This window comes from Hemiscyllium ocellatum, chromosome 23 (assembly GCF_020745735.1).
Source record: "Hemiscyllium ocellatum isolate sHemOce1 chromosome 23, sHemOce1.pat.X.cur, whole genome shotgun sequence".
NCBI lineage: Eukaryota > Metazoa > Chordata > Chondrichthyes > Orectolobiformes > Hemiscylliidae > Hemiscyllium > Hemiscyllium ocellatum.
This window is the reverse complement of record NC_083423.1, coordinates 54,805,518-54,821,214: the sequence shown is the minus strand read 5'-3', so window position 1 is coordinate 54,821,214 and position 15,697 is coordinate 54,805,518. Positions and strand designations below refer to the sequence as shown.

General features: G+C 45.3%; 1 protein-coding gene across 4 annotated transcripts in view; it reads right to left on the bottom strand.

Moving 5' to 3' along the window:
- plekhg7 (pleckstrin homology domain containing, family G (with RhoGef domain) member 7) overlaps positions 1 to 15,440 on the bottom strand; it is a 98,354-nt gene extending 82,914 nt beyond the window's left edge. For 2 of the 4 annotated variants that reach the window (XM_060843265.1, XM_060843268.1), the window contains exon 1: positions 14,440 to 14,552. The gene's annotated coding sequence lies outside the window, so the exon portion shown is untranslated. Of the gene's footprint in view, positions 1 to 14,439; positions 14,553 to 15,352 lie in introns of those variants that run through there. The other 2 variants (XM_060843267.1, XM_060843266.1) reach the window with 2 other exon arrangements.
- Positions 15,441 to 15,697: the final 257 nt, after the last annotated feature.

Sequence of the window (15,697 nt, the reverse complement as noted above, 5' to 3'; positions counted from 1 at the left end):
TTGACCTGCCCATTGTCTTTCCCATCTATCCACACCACCATCTTCCCCAACCTATCACCTTCTCCCCCACCTCCATCCAGCTATTGCACTCTCAGCTATCTTCTTGCCAGTTCCACCCCCCTCCCATTTATCTCTCAGCCCCCTCGGCCCACAAGCCTCATTCTTGATGAACGGCTTATGCCCAAAATGTTGATTCTCCTGCTCCTTGGATGCTGCCTGACCTGCTGTGTTTTTCCAGCACTATACTCTCAACTTAGAGAGATATGGGCACAATATTGGAAAGTGGGACTGGATTAGTTTAGCTCTGGTAAGTATGGATGAGTTGGACTGAAGGGTCTGCTTCTGTGCTGTACAACTCCATCTCTCTCTCTCCTGCCTTTCTTGCAAAGCCCACCTCTTCAGCTGTTGTTACTCCTCACAGCTCAGAGATTACATCAGTGGCCATAGATGGTCAAAGTTACTACTGTCCTCAGTGTCACTAGGACTGCCAATCCTTCAGTGATGTCGGGGCAATTCACTGTCAATCTCCCGATGAAAGTTCCCGGGGCTCGGATATGTGCCCGATACCTGGCCAGTGTCCATGCTATATGGTCATGTCACCCAATGGTCCTCGACATCCAAGCAGCAGAGGGAGCAGGGCACACCTCACATACCTCCATGCAGCTGAGGTCAGGATTGGAGGTGAAGGGGAGGGGACCAATAGAACTGGCAGACGGACAGGGAGCCTCCGTAAACACTCTGCGCTGTCTGCAAATCCCAAAAGGTGAGGCCTGTAAAAATCCCCAGGTGGCCAAGGACCTGCCAGCCGCTGGTTTGCCGGAAACTGTATGTGAAGTGGGCAAGATCCCTGGCAGCCATTTTGCCTTCACCCTAACTGAGGGCCCCAATTAATTAATGGCTGCATAAGCACCACTTCCTGGCCAGAGGCAGTTTGAGGCCAGAATGACGACATTGGAGATAGCTCTTGGGGCTAAAGGGATCAACAGGTATGGGGAGAAAGTAGGATGAGGGGACTGAGTTGTGTGATTAGCTGTGATCAGATTGAATGGTGGAACAGACTCAAAGGGCTGAATGGCCTATTCCTGCTCCTATTTTCTGTCTTACTTGGGGGGAAGGTTTAATACCTGTCACGTTGACCCCACACAAACCCTCTGGTTGGAAAATTGGGCACAGCAAATCTCCCTTACGTGCTCCTTTTCTGATGGAGGGCCCCCAACCTATCAGACACTTCATTTCAGCTACTCCATGCTCTCTTGAACCCAATTCCATCCCATTCACCCAGCCTCCCAAGGACATTCCCCAGCCCCTGCACTCCCTCTTGCAGTTCCTGTGCAAGACTTCTGAAATCCACCTCATCCTGGCATTTCGAATTTGGCACTGTTTAGAATGCCAGCAGTGACCACCTCTCCCGGCACTGCCAGGACTCCAAACCTGGCAGACAGTCAGAAAACTATCTGAGGGCGCGTCCTGTCAAGTGGGGTGAGGGCATCACTGGCTAGGCAGCATTGATTGTCCATCCCTAACTGCCCAGAGGAAAGTTAAGAGTCAACCACACTGCTGAGGTTCCCGGGTCACATGTAGGTAAGACCAGGCAAGGTTAGCAGTTTCCATTCGTACCTGGGTCTCTGGATTAACAGGCCAGCAATAAAACCACTAGTGAGGGGCAGAAGTCATGTGTCTGCCCAATAAGTGTTCCTCAGAGCATCCAAATAACTACAAGACACCTTTGTCCGCTGTCACATACAGGCTCACATCATCTCTGTACCAACTTGAGACATTTGTTATTTAAGAAACATTCCATCATGACTTCTTCTTGCCACAAGGCTGCAAGGGAGAGGGAGCAAGATCGTCACATTGCATCACTTCCTATGACGATATATATGTCTTATTAGCAGACAGACTTAACCCCTTAGGGTCTAGTTAGCAGCTCAGGTGCCAATGCCAGGGAGGTTCCACCTTATGTACTAGACCTGGCTGGATTGTGAGCTCCACAACTGAATCTCCTCTTAACCTGTATCTGAGGTGATTAATTCCAGCCACGTTGTGGAAATGTACCAGAATTTCACAACTTCGGTTCTCAAATTTCAGCACACTCCTGAATGACAAGTTGATTGTCAAAAACATCTCACATTGACTCTCAGCCATGCATCTTTAAATAAAAAATGAGGTCTGCAGATGCTGGAGATCACAGCTGCAAATGTGTTGCTGGTCAAAGCACAGCAGGTTAGGCAGCATCTCAGGAATAGAGAATTCGACGTTTCGAGCATAAGCCCTTCATCAGGAAGGGCTTATGCTCGAAACGTCGAATTCTCTATTCCTGAGATGCTGCCTAACCTGCTGTGCTTTGACCAGCAACACATTTGCAGCATGCATCTTTAAAGTAAACCTTGCCTCAGGTCGAGTTTACACTGCCAGACATTTAGATTAAACACACAGAGTGATTCGTGTGTGGAATGAACTTCCAGAGGAAGTGGTGGATGCAGGTAGTTACCAAGTTTAAAAGACATTTAGGTAAGTACATGAATAAGAAATGTTTGGAGAATATGGGCCAATCGCAGGCAGGTAGGACTAGTTTAATGTGGGATTATGGATGGCATGGATTGGTTGGACCAAAGAGTCTGTGTCCATGCTTTATGATTCTATTATCTAGTGAAATAACCAGATCAATGATTCCAGCAGAAGCCCCCCACTCTAAACCTGGCTGTTGAAATGTGCTGAATGCCAGCATGTTAATAATGCATCCTCAACAAATCAACTGAGTGTGCACACTGTCAGATTGCAATGCAAACTCCAACAGTGTTTGCAGGGTGTTTAAATGAAATGGGTAAATTAACTGTGTGAAACAATACACTTTCTCTATTCTGCTTACATGATTAAAGCATTAAATGTGCCACTCCTCTCCCTGCACACAGAGTGTGAAACCTGCAGTTGTTAAACTATGCCTCAGCATTCTCACCCGCAGGTACAATGTGAAACGCAAAACTGTTCTCCTGGCTGAACAGCAGTCTGCTTTCGGTGAGATCGGCCTGCACAAGTCAAACAGAGATACCATTCATGATTTGGAAATGCTGGTGTTGGACTGGGATGGACAAAGTTAAAAATCACACGACACCAGGTTATAGTCCACCAGGTTTAATTGGAAGCACTAGCTTTCAGAGCTCTGCTCTTTCGTCAGGTGGTTGTGATATCATTCAGCATGTAGCTCTTGGTCAAAACTACATGAGATAAAAACCTCTTCATTGATTAACAATTACATTACTCCCCCCAATCTAAATTTTATTTCCAACAATATAAGGACCTATACAGCTGGCCTTGATAAGAACAATAATAAAAAGGAGTGGGTAGAGAGCATTCAGCCCCTTATGCCTGCTGCATTATTCAATGAGATCATGATGGATCTCATCGTGACCTTTGTTCCATTTTCCTGCCTGCCCATCCCCCGCCCCATAAACTTTCACTCACTTGTCGATCAATAATCTGCCTAACCCCCCCCTCCCCTTCAACATAGTCAATAATCCAGCCTCCACTGCTCTCCGGGCAAGAGAATTCCAAAGACAGACGATCGTCCAAGAGACAAAATTCCTCCTTGGGTGAAAACTGAAAAGAACTGTGGATGCTGTAAATCAGAAACAAAAAGTTTCCAAGGAAGGGTCACGGGACCTGAAATGTTGACTCTGGTTTCTCTTCATAGATGCTGCCGAGCTTTTCCAGCAGTTTCTGTTTCCTCCTTGTATGGCTTTCCTCCTTATTTTGAAACTGGGCCTTCCAGTCCTAGACATTGCCACAACAGGAAGCATCCTCTCGGTATCTATCCTTTCAGCGTCCTGTGTTTCAGTAAGATCACCTCTCATTCTTCTGAACTCCATGAGTCACGGCCCAACCTTTCCTCATCCCAGGAGTCAGCCAAGTGAAGCTTCCCTCAGTGGCTTCTGATGTATATAAGTCTCTCCCAAAGCAAGGTGATCCAACCTGGATACAGTACTTCAGGGGAGGTCTCACTAATGCTCTGTACCAAGGGAGCAAGAATTTGATGCTCCATTCTCCTTGCCTAACGACCACCATTCCATTTGCCTTCCTGATTACTTGCTGAAGCTGTATGCTGACTCGAGAGGAGAATAGGGATTCACTCTGCCCAGAGAGAAGTCAACAAGGCATTTCACCTTTTCACCCCTAAAACTTACCCATTCTACCAGCTTACATATATTGTTATACCTCCTTCTCCCCTGGAACCAGATAATGTCATGGTGTATTTGACAGGGACTAGATGTGCAAACTCCACATAGACAGTTGCCTGAGGCGGAGAATTGAACCCGGGACTCTGGCGCAGTAAGGCAGCAGTGCTAACCACTGTGCCACCGTGCCGCCCACGGATGTGATAGCCCTGGAGAGGATGCAGAGCAGATTTGCCAGGATGTTGCCTGAACTGGAGGGTTTTCAGTTCTGAAGAGAGATTGGACAGACTGGGGTTTTGGAAGAGGAGATTGAGATTATATTAGATTCCCTACAGTGTGGAAACAGGCCCTTTGGCCCAACAAGTCCACACCGATCCTCTGAAGACTAACCCACCCAGACTAATAGACCTAACACTATGGGCAATTTAACATGGCCAATTCACCTGACCTGCACACCTGTGGATTGTGGGAGGAAACTGGAGCACTCAGACAAAACCCATGCAGACACGGGGAGAATGTGCAAACTCCACACCGACAGTTGTCTGAGACTGGAATCGAACCTGGGACCCTGGTGCTGTGAGGCAGCAGTGCTAACCACTGAGCCGCCCCAAAGGGGACATGGTTGAGATAGATAGCTTGAGATGGGAAGAAAACTCTCCCTTGTTGGAGGGATCAATGACCAGGAGACATAGATTTAAGGAAAGGGACAGGAGGTTTAGAGGAGATGTGAGGAAAGGCTTGCTCACCCAATGGCTGGTGGGAATCTGGGACTCACTGTCAGTATAGGTGGTAGAGGCAGAAACCATCAAAACATTCAAGTATTTAGATGTGCACTTCTGATGTCAAGGCATACAAAAGGCTATTGGCCAGGAGCTAGGAGAATGGGATTAAAATAGTTAGGTGGTTGTTTTTGACCAGCGGGGATATAATGGGCCAAAGGACCTTTGATTGTACTGTAGATTTTTATGGCATCCACCCAAGCAGTCAGTTCAGACTTCGGACTAAGGAAATTCAGCACGTCCACAAGGGACCCTCACCAACGTTCATCGAGACACCGTAGAAAGCATCCTAACTGGATGAATCACAGCTTGGTATGGCAATTGCTCTTCTTAAGATTGAAAGAAATTACAGAGAATCCTGAACACAGCTGAGTCCATCAGACAAACCACCCTTCCATCCATTGACACCCTCTATACTTCCCACTGGCTCAGCAACCAACATGATCAAATACCTCTGCAACCCTGGGTTATACTCTCTTCCAACTTCTCCTGTGGGGCAGAAAATATAAAAGTTTGGAAAAAACGTACAGAGAGATTCAAGAAGAGCTTCTTCCCCGCTATTATCAGACTTTTGAATAGACCTCTCAAATGTTAATTCTGATCTCTCTCTCTCTCCACCTTCGCTGGGCTGTAACACTACATTCTGCACTCTGTTCTGCTACCCTGATGCACTTTGTATGGGACGATCTGCCTGTATAGCATGCAAAACAACACTTTTCACTGTATCTCACTATATGTGACAAGTACACGTGGAGTGTCAGCATTGATTTTAGTGCTGAAGCCCTGAAATGAGACTCAAACCAGGATTGTGTGACTTGGAGACAAGAGTGTAAACAACTGACTCATCGTCGGACACATCTAAACCAGGTTGGAGAAGTGGCTTAGTTGAAAAGTGTGGTGCTGGAAAAGTACAGCCAGTTGGGCAGCATCTGAAGAGCAGGAGAATCAATGTTTCGAGCATAAGGTCTTCATCAGGAAGCCTAATAAGCTCTTGATATGCTCAAAATGTTGACTCTCCTGCTCCTCAGATGCTGCCTGACCGATTGTGCTTTTCCAGCACCACACTCTTTGACTCTGATCTCCAGCATCTGCAGTCCTCACTTTCTTCCTGCAGAAGAGTCTTATTCTAATGGTGTGCAAAATTGCAAAGTGATTGATAGTAATCAGCAGCTCATTTTACACCTTTCTCAATATTGACTTCCATTGGAGTGAATAACAGTTCCTGATTCACTCACACTTACTATATATTAGCACGTTAAAACAGAATTAACCCAAGGTGCTTGTCAGTATTCACATGAACAACACAACTGATGTGACAACCTTTCCACCACGGATCCAATACTTCCACAAGTCAGCTATGGATAACTGATGGGACCCTTGTCAGTGTCTGGCTTTTAATCCATCACACATTGTTTTTGACAATAAATGGTCCAAGTACAAATCAAAATTGAACAAATTAACATGTATATAGTCATAGAGATATACAGCTGGGAAACAGACCCCTGGTACAACTCGTCCGTGCCAACCAGATATCCTACATTAATCTAGTCCTATTTGCCAGCACCTGGCCCATATCCCTCCAAACCCTTCCTATTCATATACCCATCCAGATGCCTTTTACATGTTGCAATTGTACTAGCCTCCAGCACTTCCTCTGGCAGCTCATTCCATACACGTACCACCCACTGTGTGAAAAGTTGCCCCTGAGGTCCTTTTTAAATCTTTCCCCTCTCACCCTAAACCTATGCCCTCTAGTTCTGGACTCCATGGCCCCAGGGAAAAGACCTTGTCTATTTGTCCTATCCATGTCCTTCATGATTTTACAAACTTCTATAAGGTCAACCCCTCAGCCTCCGTTGCTCCAGGGAAAATAGCTCCAGCCTGTTCAGCCTCTTCCTGTAGCTCAAACATTCCAACCCTGGCAACATTCTTCTACAGTAAATCCTTTCTGAACCCTGTTAAGTTTAACAACATCTTTCCTATAGCTCCGTCATTGTTATATTTTAACAGATGTTCACAAACTGTTGCTATTCTAATTTATCTGTAGGGTAAGACTGCAATGCTAAATCCTTGTCAGATCAGTGCTAAAGTTAAGCTTCCAACTGTATAAACCATAATTATTTGCTGGTTCTCTGTTAACATCCTGATGTGAACAAACAATTTCCACAGAAGCAAAGCCATTCCCACCCCCCCCCCCCCTGCCCCACCCCCGTTCAATGATGCAGTGCAAACTGACCAGCCTGACTGAACTCACAAGGAGAAAGTGAGGACTGCAGATGCTGGAAATTAAAGTCAAGAGGTGTGGTGCTGGAAAAGCGCAGCAGATCAGGCAGCACCTAAGGAGCAGGAGAATCGACATTTCGGACATAAGCCCTTCATCGGGGCATTTCGGCAGGGTTCTGAGGAAGGATCACTGGACTCACAACGTTAACTCTGTTTCACTCTCCACAGATGACGCCAAACCTGCTAGGTTTCTCCAGCACTTTCTGTTTCTGTTTCAGATTTCCAGCATCTGCAGTTCTTTGTTCTAATTTAGATTGCACGTGTCCACCTCAGAAACGTCTGAAGGCAGGAGTTCCATTCAGATGCTACTGTATTCATACCAACTGGTTTAAACAATTTCTGGCAGAACTGGGGATGGGGGATGGGTAGAACAGGCAGCGCCACTGGCAATGCCTGTATCATCTCTCTCTCTCTCTCTCTCTCTCTCCAGGTACTCATGTTTGAAGAGGGCATTGGTGACCAAGGGCTTCCATTAGATTGGTTCACACTTATCGGTCAAAGTCCAGAGATGGTTGGTCATTTTTGTCCTGGATGGATGCTGGCCAGGACTCTCTGTGCTCTATTAGCATTAAGGCACTTTACCTGAATGCTCGTTGTATTCATAACAGCGCAGATGAACTGATGGCACAGATCATCGTGAATGATTATGATGTGGTAGGCATCATAGAGACGTGGTTACAGGGGGGTCAGGACTGGCAGTTAAACCTCCAAGGGTTTTCAACTTATCGAAAAGACGGGGAGGTGGGCAGAGGGGGTGGGGTTACCTTGTTAGTTAAGAACAAAATTAAATCTATGGCACTGAATGACATAGCGTCGGATGATGTGGAGTCTGTGTGGGTGGAATTGAGGAACCATAAAGGCAAAAAAACCATAATTGGAGTTTTATACAGACCTCCTAACAGTGGTCAGGACCAGGGACGCAACATGTACCGGGAAATGGAGAAGGCATGTCAGAAAGGCAAGGTCACGATGATCATGGGAGACTTCAATATGCAGGTAGACTGGGTAAATAATGTTGCCAGTGGATCCAAAGAAAGGGAATTCATGGAATGCTTACAGGATGGCTTTTAGGAACAGCTTGTCATGGAGCCCACAAGGGAGCAGGCTATTCTGGACCTAGTGCTTTGTAATGAACCAGACTTTATAAAAGATCTTAAAGTAAGGGAACCCTTAGGAAGCAGCAATCATAATATGGTAGAACTCAGTCTGCAGTTTGAAAGAGAGAAGGCAAAATCGGATGTAATGGTGTTACAGTTAAATAAAGGTAATTATTAGGGTATGAGAGAGGAATTGACAAAAATAGACTGGAAGCAGAGCCTAGTGGGGAAGACAGTAGAGCAAAAATGGCAGGAGTTTGTGGGTATAATTGAGGACACAGTACAGAGGTTCATCCCCAAGAAAAGAAAGATTATCTGGGGAGGGATTAGACAGCCATGGCTGACAAAGGAAGTCAGGAAATGTATTAAAGAAAAAGAGAAATCCTAGAAAGTGGCCAAGAGCACTGGGAAATCAGAAGATTGGGAAGGATACAAAAACAAACAGAGGATAACAAAGAGAGAAATAAGGAAGGAGAGGATCAAATATGAAGGTAGGCTAGCCAGTAATATTAGAAATGATAGTAAAAGTTTCTTTCAATACATAAGAAACAAACGACAGGCAAAAGTAGACATTGGGCCACTTCAAACTGATGCTGGAAGCCTAGTGATGGGAGATAAGGAAATAGCAGGAGAACTTAACAAGTACTTTGCGTCAGTCTTCACAGTGGAAGACATGAGTAATATCCCAACAATTAAAGGGAGTCAGGGGGCTGAGTTGAGTATGGTTGCCATTACAAAAGAGAAAGTGCTAGAAAAGCTAAAAGGTCTTATAATTGATAAATCTCCTGGCCCCAATGGGATACACCCTAGAGTTCTGAGAGAGGTGGCTGAGGAAATAGCGGAGGCTTTGATTGAGATCTTTCAAAAGTCACTGGAGTCAGGGAAGGTCCCGGATGATTGGAAGATGGCTGTTCAAGAAAGGAACAAGACAAAAGATGGAAAATTATAGGTCAATTAGCCTAACCTCGGTTGATGCTAAAATTCTAGAATCCATCATTAAGGATGAGATTTCTAAATTCTTGGAAGAGCAGAGTCTGATTAGAACAAGTCAACATGGATTTAGTAAGGGGAGGTCGAGTCTGATAAGCCTGTTGGAATCCTTTGAAGAGGTGACAAGTAGGTTAGACCAGGGAAACCCAGTGGATGTGGTCTACCTAGACTTTCAAAAGGCCTTTGATAAGGTGCCACACGGGAGGCTGCTGAGCAAGGTGAGGGCCCATGGTGTTCGAGGTGAGCTACTGGTATGGATTGAGGATTGGCTGTCTGACAGAAGGCAGAGAGTTGGGATAAAAGGTTCTTTTTCGGAATGGCAGCCGGTGACAAGCGGTGTCTCGCAGGGTTCAGTGTTGGGGCTGCAGCTGTTCACATTATATATTAATGATCTGGATGAAGGGACTGGGGGCATTCTAGCGAAGTTTACCAATGATACGAAGTTAGGTGGACAGGCAGGTAGTACTGAGGAAGTGGGGAGGCTGCAGAAGGATCTAGACAGTTTGGGAGAGTGATCCAGGAAATGGCTGATGGAATTCAACGTGAGCAAATGCGAGGTCTTGCACTTTGGAAAAAAGAATAAAAGCATAGACTACTTTCTAAATGGTGAGAAAATTTGTAAAGCCAAAGTACAAAGGGATCTGGGAGTGCTAGTCGAGGATTCTCTAAAGGTAAACATGCAGGTTGAGTCCGTGATTAAGAAAGCGAATGCAATGTTGTCACTTATCTCAAGAGGGTTGGAATATAAAAGCACCGTTGTGCTACTGAGACTTTATAAAGCTCTGGTTAGGCCCCATTTGGAGTACTGTGTACAGTTTTGGTCCCCACACCTCAGGAAGGACATACTGGCACTGGAGCGTGTCCAGCGGAGATTCACACGGATGATCCCTGGAATGGTTGGTCTAACATACGAGGAACGGCTGAGGATCCTGGGATTGTATTCATTGGAGTTTAGAAGATTAAGGGGAGACTTAATAGAAACTTACAAGATAATACATGGCTTGGAAAGGGTGGACGCTAGGAAATTGTTTCCGTTAGGCGAGGAGACTAGGACCCATGGACACAGCCTTAGAATTAGAGGGGGTCAATTCAGAACAGAAATGCGGAGACACTTCTTCAGCCAGAGAGTAGTGGGCCTGTGGAATTCATTGCCGCAGAGTACAGTAGTGGCTGGGACGCTAAATGTCTTCAAGGCAGAGATTGATAAGTTCTTGATGTCACGAGGAATTAAGGGCTACGGGGAGAACGCTGGTAAGTGGAGTTGAAATGCCCGTCAGCCATGATTGAATGGCGGAGTGGACTCGATGGGCTGAATGGCCTTACTTCCACTCTTATGTCTTATGATCTTATCTGAACCCCAGGACATACACCGAGACAAACATCAACTGCGGCAGGAGGACCATCAACTCAGCGAAAGATGCTCTTTGGTCTACCTGAAACTTGCTGGTTTTCCAGTGTAAAGAGTTGACCATGACCGAGTGTTGGAGACTGGCACATTCCAAGGTCCAGGACTACGTGCTGCTGAGCGACCCACTAAACCTTGGGGGAGGCAGCTGCTGCCAACACGGAATGGGGAAAGACCACCATCTAAGGTCTTTCTGCCAAAGTTCAGTGAGGGTCCATTCTGTTATCAGACCCTCTCGGTGCCTCAATGTTTATAAGCATTGTCCTTCCTAAGTAAGAAATGCCTTGGGTTTTTTTTGGAACTGCAGGGAATGCCAAATTCCAATGTTTGTTGCCAAGACTGTACAGAAGTGCTTCAGTAACTGTGTATGTCTATAAGGGAATAAAATATATTTTTACAATTTTAAAAAAAAGGCTGACCAGGAGACCCAGCACTCTTACTGAAAGGATTTACCGGCTGACAGTTGCCTTTTCTCTTCAGCGGTCAACCAGGACTCCGGGAGGATTGGTAATCCCAATTCCTTGAGTTTAGATTCTCCAACAGTAAATCAGACAGGAAGTGCAGGCAAGGATGTCGCTGGTAAGCTTGTTGACAGCTGGTGTGACTGTGGAAGCCACAGATTAGCCGGAATTCCTAAAGTACTGTATTCCTCAAGCCCTAACTGAAATGTCTGCTCACCAAAAAGCACATAGTTGTATCAGTCTGAGAGCCGTGTTCATCGTCTATAATCCAGACATCTGCTCCCATTTTGAAGGGGTGTCCCACCTCGGAGAGCTGACAGTCAAGCTCTGTGAGGAGAAAATGCCATAGATGGGGTAGGGGAAAAGGCTGTTTGACCAACTAGTCAAGAACTATTCAATCTGATTGGCCAGCAGCCTTAAAGTCCCAGCAGCCCCCAATGTTGTACGGCGTAGTGTATGAGCCAGATGGTCAAGGTAGGTTCAGTTGCATTGGCAGGGTCTAGTTGGCAGATGCCAATGAAGGGAGCAAGGGGCTTGGTTATAAAGAATGGGAGAGTGGGCCAAAAAGAGATTATTAACTTAGGATGGTACGCCAACAATGTCCCTGTTCCCTCAGCCCGACACCAACCCTCACTTGTAAAAGTTGACATGCTGCCTGTGTGCCATCTTTGGTGGGTGAGGTAGAAGTGGAAACAGAATTGGGCACTTAATTGTCCATTGCTCAGTGGAAGGTGGACAGGCCATGCGCTACACCTTAAACATCCCTCCACCCGCTTTCAAACATGCTAGCCAGGGGACTGTAAAATCCAGCCCACCATCTAGACGTACTCTGCATAATGATTCATCACTGCTAGAGTATTTCCTTTATAAATACAGGTATGACAACTGTTGCATACAGAAATATAACCACATGCAGTATGACAAATAAAAGTTCTTTGGAACTACCTGAAAAATCTTTACACTGGTCAGACAGGTTTCTGATAAAAACTATCCCTAAAATAGCAGTCAAATTAATACCAAGTTCCTTTTCTGTACTTTTTGTTTGGAATACGAAACCCTCTGGCTTGTACAGTGCAATGTTTCTGGGACAAAAGACATTTGTGAAGGGAGCTTCAATGCACAGTTCCAACAGCAATCGATACTTTTACATTTGCTCTAACCAGATTGTATCAGGGCATTGCCTTCAGTCAGACAGTGTAAGAAACTAATTGATCAAATGTACAGATAGTTATTGGGAACGATCCCTTCAGCTTGGCTGGGGGTGAGCAGGCCACTGCCAATCAGATCCTTCACGCTCATCCAGTCTCTGCGCACTGCCGCACGCTGCCCTCAAAGCGGTTGTGCTGGCAAAGAGACTGTCTCACATCGCCTTCTGCAATGTGCCTTTGCAAAGAAAGTCTGGAGAGAAATGCAGCGGTATTTGTCGAGGTTCGATCCGAGCAGCTCCGTGACGCAGGAGTTTGTGCTATATGGTCTGCTCCCCCGAGACAAATAGCGACTGCGCCTGGAGGACCATCAACTCAGCGAAAGACGCTCTTTGGTCTGCCTGAAACTTGTTGGTCTTCCAGAACAAGGAGTTGACCCTGACCGAGTGTTGGAGATTGGCACATTCCAAGCTCTAGACTACGTGCTGAGGGATGCACTGAAGCTTGGGGCAGATGCTGCCAAGGCGCAGTGGGGAAAGACCACTGTCTGAGCTCTTTCTGCCAAAGCATTACGAGAGTTCTTTAAGCTTTCAGACACATTATTGTCTCAAAACGAATGTAAATAGCTTTCTGCATGAGTAAAAAATGCTTTTGTTTTTGCAACAGTTCCGAGGAATGTCAAATCCCATATTGTTGATCGTTTTTCCTCTCTGTAAAGAATGTACAAAACTGTCCAGAACCTTTTGTAGATACTAATTTATAAATTCTTTATGTGGAAAGCATCTTTTTTCACTGAAAGAAATGATCCCTTAAGCAACCCTTCCCTGCTACTCAGAGAAATTAAAACCTTGCATTTACATAGAACCTTTCACTACATTGGCCTGTTCCAAAATGTTATACTGCCAAGGTACTCTTGAAGTGTGACCACTGCTTTATAGGAGAAATACACCAGGCAATTTGCACACAGCAAGCTCTCATGAGCGGCACTGGGGCATGTTGGTTAAGAGACGGGCAGGATATGTCAGTAGAACTGCCATGTTCTTTTTTAAAGTGGTACTAAGGGATGGTAGAGGAGCCCTCGGCTCTTCAGACAGTACAGTGCTCCCTCTGTACTGCCCCAAGTGTCAGCTCAGATCAGGGCTTTCCCAAATTGTGGGTCAATGCCCCCACCCCCCCCCCCCTCCCCAAGAGGGGTAGTGAGATCAGATTCCAGGGTCACCAGCTCTAGACACCAATATGGCTGCCATGGAACACTCGTCGACTGTCATAAGCTGTGAGACACCTTTAAATTCTCATCCTTTTCTTCAAGGAAGGAGCAAATGTGCTCAAACCAACTGCCTGATTCCTGCTCCAAAACAGGCAGTTGTAAAGGGAGGAATCCCTGAAGATTAAACATGTTGCCCTGATCCCCTACTCTCAGACTGAGGGGTGATGGCATCTTTCAAGCCTCAAAATGGGTTTTTAGTCAAATGTCTGGATTGTGGGCTTAGAACATAGAACATAGAACAATACAGCACAGAACAGGCCCTTCGGCCCACGATGTTGTGCCGAATATTTGGCCTAGCTTAAGCACCTATCCATGTACCAATCCAATTGCCGCTCAAAGGTCACCAATGATTCTGACTCTGCCACTCCCACAGGCAGTGCAATCCATGCCCCACCATTCTCTGGGTAAAGTACTTATCCCTGACATCCCCCCTATACCTTCCACCCTTCACCTTAAATTTATGTCCCCTTGTAGTATTCTGTTGTACTCGGGGAAAAAGTCTCTGTCTACTCTATCTATTCCCCTGATCATCTTATAAACTAAGAAGGGCCAGGACAGCTAGAACTGACTGCTTCAACAATGCCTGTGCATTTTGCTTAAGCCTTGGTGCTAATCTCTGGACCGAGCTAATAACACCACCTGAATAATGAAATCTGACCCACATTGGCCGCCGCTGCTGTTCAGTTGGCATTAGCTCAGGTCTCCTGCCAACCTGACAGTATATGACTGCTTTTCAAATGAACCCCCAGCTGACAACAATAATCACATCACCCCAACGCCTCCCTAACCTGTCTGAACACAAAAAAATGTGGTTATTTTTAAAAAAAAATAAAAATGCACCTTGTGATGGCAAGGTTCAGCCGGTTAGTCCACACGTTTCAGCAGCTGCTGTCCTGTCCTGTTCTGTGAAGGGACCGAGATGTTGCCTGTTTGCTCCTGACTCCGGCTCCGATTCTTTTCAGCTTCCTCTGAGAGAGTTTGGAGGGTGGAGTCAGGTCTGAGACAGGGAGGGACTAACAGAGGGAGGTTTGGCAAATGCAGCTCAACGTGCTTACCTGCTCCGAAGTGGCAGCAGCTACCATAAAAAGGTTGTGGAGAGGAGCTGACACCCTCTCCAGGTAAACCCTTGCTCTTACTCTGCTTCTATGCCCAGTAGCTTAATAGCAACAAGGCTGCTGCTTGGAGGCCCCAGGTTAAAGTAAGAATCGCATTATTTACATTGGACCCAAAAGGTTCACTATGTGAAACTAACCTCAATTATGTTTTTAAAAATTTCCTTGCCAAAAGAAAACTGGATAGACCAGTATGATTTTCTCTTTGTTATAGACTATGTTCATATCTTTTTATTCTGCAAACCTTTACTACAATTATGCCATTCCTTCTTCATATTTATACCGACTGCCAACCAGCAAGTTACCTCAACATTTTTTAACCGTATTTGTTGCCACAAATTATTACCACAAACTATTTTTGCCACAAACATTTTTCTTACAATTTTTACACTAATAGTTACCACAAACCTTTAAGATAATGTTTAACACAAGCTTTTACCTCAAAAGTTTTAACCACGTGTTTTACCATAAATTATTACCACAAATCTCTTCTAACAATTTTTACCACCAACTTTTTTTCACAATTTTTACTAATGGCTACCACAAACAATGAAGATCATTTTAATACAAATTTTTACTTCAAAACTTTTTTAATCACAATTTTTACCTCATTTATACTGTTTTCTGGTCATGTTACTTACGTCCATTACAGACTTGCAGCTTCACTTTAACCTTTTCCCTTTATAATCTGCCCCCTCTTTACACAGGCACCAGCCTGCTTTGTGCTGTGCATATAAGTCTGAAAATGCTGTCTGCAAGTAAAATCGCTTCTTCATTTAGGTCATTCAATTCTAAGCAATGCAGGTACAGCTAAAAAGTATCCAATTTCATACTTGTGCCTCTTAAATCATTGATACTCGGCTTCACTCCAGGTTCCAAGGGTCACTGTGAACATTGCACGTTGACATTTTTCATATTGAGTTGTAATCTATCAGTTACGTGCCCAGGTGCAAAACAAAATATTAAGCACAACACAACACTGTTCG